The sequence below is a fragment of the Sinocyclocheilus grahami genome, unplaced genomic scaffold (assembly GCF_001515645.1).
Source record: "Sinocyclocheilus grahami isolate Dianchi unplaced genomic scaffold, SAMN03320097.WGS_v1.1 scaffold3963.1, whole genome shotgun sequence".
NCBI classification, from domain to species: Eukaryota; Metazoa; Chordata; class Actinopteri; order Cypriniformes; family Cyprinidae; genus Sinocyclocheilus; species Sinocyclocheilus grahami.
This window is the reverse complement of record NW_015508990.1, coordinates 1,422-9,444: the sequence shown is the minus strand read 5'-3', so window position 1 is coordinate 9,444 and position 8,023 is coordinate 1,422. Positions and strand designations below refer to the sequence as shown.

Sequence of the window (8,023 nt, the reverse complement as noted above, 5' to 3'; positions counted from 1 at the left end):
TCTTTTGTCATCATTTACTCATCCTCATGTCGTTCCAAACCCAACATGAAGGAATGGGATGACAGGCAGAATGTTTACACATCTGTTTTCCATATGCACTATATTCCAAGTCTTTTCAAGCCATACAATTTTAGTTATGCTTCCTTCCAAAGTTGCATAGGCGCAAAGTATCAATAATAAAAATAGAAGTTGTTGCAACCGGGGAAGCCATTGTCACTATTTTTCCTATATAATAAATTCCTTGCGCCTCAGAGCATGCAGGCAAAATTCAATAATTATTGGTCCGCTGGTTAGTCGGGTGATTTGTTGAGGCAAATTAAAGGGCTAGTTCACCCAAAAATGAAAATCCTGTCATTAATTACTCACCGTCACGTTGTTCCAAATTTGTAAGACCTTCGTTCATCTTCGGAACGCAAATTAAGATATTTTTGATGAAATCAGAGTTTTCTGACCCTGCATAGACAGCAATGCAACTGACACATTCAAAGCCGAGAAAAGTAGCAAGGACATCGTTAAAAATAGTCCATGGGACTTCAGTGGTTCAACCTTAATGTTCAACCTTAATTTTATAAAGCTACGAGAATAATTTTTGTGTGCAAAGAAAACAAAAATAACTTTATTCAACCATTTCTTCTCTTCCGTGTGAGTCTTCAATGCACGTTCATGACAGTACCACTGATGCAGGAGTCAGCCTTCTGATGTAGAACCCGGATGCGCTGTGGCTTGTTTGCAAGCAGAGGAATGCACATGTATGCGTTGTGGTTGTGGTACTGTTGTGAATGTGCGTCAAAAACTTATGCGGGAGAGAAGAAATTGTTGAAAGTCCCCCTGTGGTCAAATATTTTATCCTTTAAAACTTATCTTTGATCATCAAAATGACATATTTAAATGTTTTTTCTTGTGAAAATAATTTTCTCATGCCTTAAAATAGCTTGAATGTAACTCTACACCCTTGCCTCATTTACTATACGCGGATCTATGAATATGCAAACTAGTCCCGCCTCCACTCAGTCACACCAGCCAGCGCCTCCTGATCCACTGAACTGTAGTAAACGCAAAACAATGGCATACACGGATTATGACTGATAAAGCTATGTTTTTCCTAGCGGACAACTACAGTGAATACTGTAACATTCGTTAAAGTTACTTACTTGACGATGTTGTGTTCTAAAATGCCTTGAAGACTCGAATTCAGCCGTTTGTGATTCGTAATTCGCGCCCGTGAGCATACGCATGTGAAGTGCAGACGCCGATGCGGGAGAGGTGCGTCTGACTCCGGGCTACTTTTACACTGTTGCCACGGGTTATAGTGCAAGTTAGCAGTTATAAATTCACATTAAACCACAGCTTCATGGGTTTTTTGCTCCAATTTATTTTTGGTTTTGTGCTGGTATTGGTATATATTGCATGTTAGTGATAGGAATCGATCCCTTGACGTGATTGGTTATTGGTTTGTGACGTAGCAAACCGAGGGCTGTTTCAAACCGCATTTCTGGGACTGCCTTTGGAAAACTACAGTTTTAAGGAGAAAATACTCAGCAATGGTGTTGATTAATGGATTGGCACATGGTTTGTCTAAAAGCATATTAAAAACACCACATAGACAAATAAACAACATAAAAAAAAAATATTTTCACTACAGGGGGACTTGAAGTCATTATTTTTGTTTCACAAAAATATTTCCGTAGCTTCATAACATTATGGTCATTGACAACCAATAATGTCAACTTAAGGAACAACATAAAGGTGAGTAATACAATAACTGGATTTTAAACAATTCATCTAATACTACTACTTGTTTTTCTAAAATCAATGGTTAGAAGAAAATAGACAGTAGTGCAGGCAGATGATTTACCGTCATAGTACTGTAAAGCATCCTCAACTACCATCTCAATACAGCTGACAGGAATCACGTCATGGAACTGATTGAGCAGAAGCAATCTAAAAAACACCAGAGTCACTTGAGATCTCAGCTATGCAATTATCACCAGGATCTTTGATGCATTAGCACTTACCTCCACAGCTCTTGAAGTTTGCCTGCTGGGTATTTGAAGCCAACTCTTTTACACAAGGCCAGACAGCTAGCCACCTCAATGTCATGAAGCAAAGCTTCACATTGGCGGTTTCCCAATTTTATCTACAGAAAAAGAATTAAATGGAGGCATGATCATTCAGACGCTGACATAGTGTTTATATTGGAACACTAGGCATATTAATAAATGATCACTCCCTTTATATATCTGGGCTGGGTTTCTCAAAACCATCATGACTAAAGTTGATTGTAGAGACCATAGATGGCAATGGTTGTTACGATGAAATTAGGTTCACAATGCTTTTGGGAAACCCAACCCCGATGAATAATGTTGTGAACTACACTTTCAAGAGGAGGTTAGCCAATCATAACTGAGGTCATTTAAACACTCTTAAAGGTATGGTAACCAAAAAAGCCTGTTATGTCAGATAAATGGAAAATGGTCATGTGAAACAAAATGTATTGTTTTAAATACAAAATCTTGACTTTTTTTTTTTTTTTAAGTGTATTATATGCCCCTTTATCAAATCAAATCATGCACTGAACAATGAAAATTAATGCAGGTGCAATTTCACTAATTTGATCAATTTGGAAGTACACTATTGGGTTTTGAGAGATGGAAACACCCATTTGCTTGTGTGGTATAAGTGCCATTATGTAGCTCAAGGAAGAGCTCGACAACCCATGTACAGAGGAGGGATGTGTCTGATTCCAGCTGAGAGAACAGGACATCAGGACTTGACATCTGGACCCTTGTTGACACAATCACGATCATCTCACATCATGACTAAATAAAGACCACCGATTCTGGTAATCATTCATCACTGACGTCATGCATTTGTGTCACAGGCGCAGTGCATTTTAATGTTAGTTTTATTATATTATCTGGTCTAAACAGCAGGAAATTAGTGGTTTTGTGTTACACCCTCAGACAGACGAAAAGGAAACTGACTTTGGCAGACAATCAGTGTTGCGAACACGTAGACGGTCCAGCATAAGTTGTGTAGGGCCACCACCCCCGTCTCAGAAAGCAAAGAATACCACACTGTGATTGCCTCGTCCCTTGTCTTTATTGTTCTTTACCGTGTTAATCAGCTGTGTCGAGCCAAAGAAAGGAGAAATGAGATGGGCGTTCATTAGAGGAAGCTCTCAAATGATACATCTCATGATGACACACTTACATCTTCCACTTTTCCCTTCATCTCATAGGAAAATGAGTGAGAACCTGCGACCCATCAATACCTTCCCAAAAGAATGTGTTATGCTGGTGGAAAAAAGGAAAGATTTATGTGCTTTTAAACATCAAAACAACCACAAAAAGTGTTTTTTATGTGTACAGACGTGGTAGGTACATACCGGCAATGTGTTAACAATGTTCCAACTTAGCTTTTGAGTAAGAAAACGAGATCCCACATCCCATATCTTTTCATGATTTGAGGCAGCTGTGCTGAGTAACCCAACGTGTCTGGCAGCCAGAACTGTGTGAGGTACAGCAGACAGTGGTTTAGTACAGGAAGCGGGTGTGTGTGTGTGTTTGGGTTTTAGAACAGTGACTAGCGTAATACATGAATCTGTGTAGGTAATCTGATTATACACAGATTACACAATACGTAATCAGATTCTACAAACTAAATCATTGTAATTAGATTACATTTTAAAACACACATCAGATTACAGCTACTATTACTGATTACATTCTATTCATACAGTGGCAAATCATTCATTCTCCTTAATTAATCTTTTTATATGTTTGGAAAATCTTTCAGTTTTGTGGAATTGCACACGCTGGCCACTAGTCAGGTGGCTATAATTACACTTGTATAATTAATAATGTATTGCTTTTTCTTTAGAAGGCTTTTGTTTTCTTGTTAAAATCCACAAATTATTAATCTAATAAATTTACATGAAATACCTCCTGAGATTTTAAGCTAATATTTCAATAAATTAACAACACCTTTAGATGGTCAGGGTTCTCTTATGTCAGTTAATTCTCACATGACATGCGGGTAAACAAAATATTTCATCTTAATTTTATTTATTCATTTATAACATTTATATTTTAATTAAGTATTAGTCTTTCAAACCAATGTAGAGAAATCCTGACAATGTAATCTTTAATGCACTTCATGCTGTTCATGAAAGAATGGAATATATTTTCTTTCTCTTTCTATTTTTATATCGATACAGTTCAACATGATCCTATTTAAATCAATGTAATAAATGAGTCAAACGCAATCTAAATGTAATAAAAATGGTTTTGTTTCATTATCTCTTCTCAAGGCCCATCTGTGGGTTGTGTCCGACAGATATACAGCCTCATGTGCCCTCCTTTCAGGTTCTCAGGACCTCCTCAGCCTTGGCAGAGAAAAGATGTCAAGACCTGGTCAACCGTGCCCATGAGTTACTGCACGCACCTGCATCAACACTGATAGCGAAGTAGAGAAAATATATGAACTGTATTGAGTCATAGGAAGTGAATGTAATTTTTTTTGGACAAATAGAGGTACCTCACCTCTTCACAATAATGTTCAAATTCCTCCTTGAAGAAGTTCTGTCCGTGTAGAAACTGTCTGACCATAGATTCCCTAGACAGCAAATTGCCATCCTGATACAAATAAATTTGAAAGATATTTTAACTAGTTCTGAATAGAGCTTGTGTACTGCATCATTACTGTGTCTGTTCCCCTTTCGGGCTTGAACTGATGGTAAAACTAATTACATATTTTGAAAGATGAAGCTTGCGATTATGGTAAGGGGCGTTACATTTCCGACGAGTGCTTGCGGTGTTCGGCCAATCACAATGCACTGGGTCAGCTGGCCAATCAGAGCAGACTGCGCTTGTCGGAAGGAGGGACTTTGTAGAAAACGAAGCGTTTGAGAGAGGCGGGGCATAGAGGACCTACAATAATGTACAGTATTTGAAAAATAATGTGTTTTTTGAACATTAAAGCATGTCAACATATTCTGTTAAACCAAATACACAAAATAATGATCTTTAAAAAGCATCATATGACCCCTTTAATTAATATTTCATGAATTTAACAACACGTTTGCATCGTCAGGGTTCATGCTCACATGACATGCAGGTAAACAACATATTCTGTCTTATTCAGTTCAAAGGTAATAAAAAATTAGTCAAATTATAATATCCAAAATGTGTAATGTAATAACAGATGACAATTACATCTGTTCCACATTCTTTTAGAAGTTTGACTAATTAAGATTTATTTTCTGTCATTGTACTCCGTTTCTTTATCTCTTCTCAAGGCCCATCTGTGGGTTGTGTCTGACAGATATACAGCTTCACGTTCCCTCCTTTCTGGTTCTCAAGACCTCCTCAGCTTTGGCGGAGAGAAGATTTGCACTGTTTTTCTTTCTTAATCTGTACTTTCCCAGTAAACTGCAGATTTTATTAAAGAGAATCCAAGACCTGGTCGACTGTGCCCATGAGTCACTGCACTCACCTGCATCAACACTGATAACGAAGTAGAAAAAATATACGAACTGTATTGTGTCAAGGTGACGGAATGTATTTTTTTTTTAGACAAATTGAGATACCTCTTTACAGTAATGTGCAAATTCATCCTTGAAGAAATTCTGGCCGTGTAGAAACTGTCTTACCATGGATTCCCCAGACGGCAAATTGCCATCCTAATAGAAAGAAACGGAACAAATCAGCTTGTTAAAGAGATTTGAATGAGTTCTGAACAGAATGAGGTGAAGAAACGTGCGCAAATATTTTCATCCTACCATTTCCACCCACGTGCCTCCGACCGGAATAAACTGGCCTTTCTGCACAAATTGCTTGATCTCTGAGAACAGATTTGGGTACCAGCTCTTCACCCACTGGAACTGCTGTGCCTGAACATACACGTTTGTTTTTCTATCATGATGAGCATCTCATTGACGTCTATTGCTTTGTACTGAGCTAATGCTATTTTTTTATGCCTTAACCTAACCTAAAAAAAATGTACATGTGAATTAACACAATATTTTGTACGTTTATTAAGCATTTTCCATTGGCTTACGGCCACGGTGAAGGGGATTCTTTCTCACTGTGCCTAAAAAGAAATAAAATCTGTAAGCATGGTCAGAAACTTACTTGTGAGCATGTAAAGACAAACTCTGGGTTATTCTCCATCAGTTTGATCACAGTGACCCAGCTGCGAGCACACTTCCTGATGGTCTCTTCATAAGGCCACAGCCAAGCTGAGGAGGGTACGAGTAAAAAGGTAATATTGTAAAATATTATTACAATTTAAAATAGCTGGTTTCTATTTTAATATATTTTAAAATTTAATTTATTCCAGTGATGCAAAGCTGAATTTTCAGCATCATTACTCCAGTCTTAAGTGTCACATGATTCTCCAGAAATCATTCTAATATGCAGATTAACATTTTTGAGGACACACGTGATTATTACCCGAGTCAATATGGCAGTGACCCATGGCATGTACCACATGTTGACTCTCCCCATTTTTCTGGGCAAAAAACTTCTGGGCTAGACTTCGAGCAGCAGCAAATGAACTGGGATTGGCTGGGTCGCACAGGGTCACCATCTCATTGGCTGTAAACAAGGCCTGGAACCCGCGGCTGCTCTCCTTCTCCTAGTATCTGTCCAAACACAGTGTAAAACAGGCCAGGAACATGTATTTAGTGCATATATTTTTGATTCCCAGCCAACTTTAACATCAAAGTGTGACAAAACCTTGACAATATCCACAAGCATCTCAAAGTCAGTGAGAAGCTCTCTGACGTCTCGATTGAAAACAACAAGCTCTGCCTTCTGGAGACTGAACTTCCTGTTTGGGTCGGGGGCGGCGATCATCAAACATGCAGATTGAACCAAATGCATATAAATTCAGGCTATTCTATTAGATTTCCACATACCCATGAGGTTCACTGTCCTTCAAGCACTCGGTCAGAACATAACTGGTCTTCTTACCTTCCTTGGTCAAACCCTGAAAAAGAATTCACATTGAATGCACTCGTAAACCTTCTGCAAGTCATTCATGAGATCCAGATGCGGCCTTGGTCTCCGGACCTGGACTGGTTGTTGATCCCGCCACACCATTCCCTCTCCCATCTCAGGTGCACCTCCTTCCCTCTCCAGGCCTCGGGGATCTTCAAGACCACTTTGAACCAGCACGTCCACCATCTGTGAAACATTTACAGGCAATATACTGCTATATACAATTTGTTAGACAGTAAACCTTTTAAGCAACTTACGTGGGCCCGAATGTGTCACCAACTTTACATGGCTGGAAGTTTTGTTGGACGGCTTCTGAATAAGGAATACGCTTCTCCGACAGGAACACAGAGATGGATTCAAGCGGTTGAGTGTCTCCAAACAGTCTGCAGGGAATGAGAGTGTTTAAATCACTGCTCATAACAAACCATCAACTAGAGTAAACAAGGTCAAAGGTCTTTTATTAACCATCAAGGAATAGTTTACAAGAAATAACTACTAAATAATAATTATTTAACGATATATAGAGTAAAATGTATACGTTTAACCTGAAAAGGGTCCAGTAAATTTGCATAATGAATTAAATAATTAAATAACCAAACAATAGTATGCATAGAAAGAGACTGGCTTACGTTACCTTCCTCTAAGATTCCAGTCTGTGAAATATATATCGGAGATAAACGTCTCCGCTCGCGAATCATACATATTCAAATACCATAGATTGCACTGTGCAGTGCACAGGAAAACTATATAATAATTGGTTCTGCATTGTAGTACAGAGTTTACAGGATTATTTAAACAAACCATAGGATCCAAAACTGGGAAAAAGTTACTGTTGTTTTGATGGCCAATATATAAGTGGTGACAGTCTAACATGCATGACATCAAATGTACTATTAAATACTCTGAAAACACTTGTCTTAGACACGTGAAAAAAATAGACAAAGAAATATAAAGGTATATTAAGCCTCATTCTCATCAGTGTTAACACAAGGCTATGAAAGGGACTCAGTCTTGGACTA

General features: G+C 38.3%; 1 pseudogene; it reads right to left on the bottom strand.

The window, feature by feature from the left end:
* LOC107576577 (alpha-mannosidase 2C1-like) overlaps positions 1-7,706 on the bottom strand; it is a 14,922-nt pseudogene extending 7,216 nt beyond the window's left edge.
* Positions 7,707-8,023: the final 317 nt, after the last annotated feature.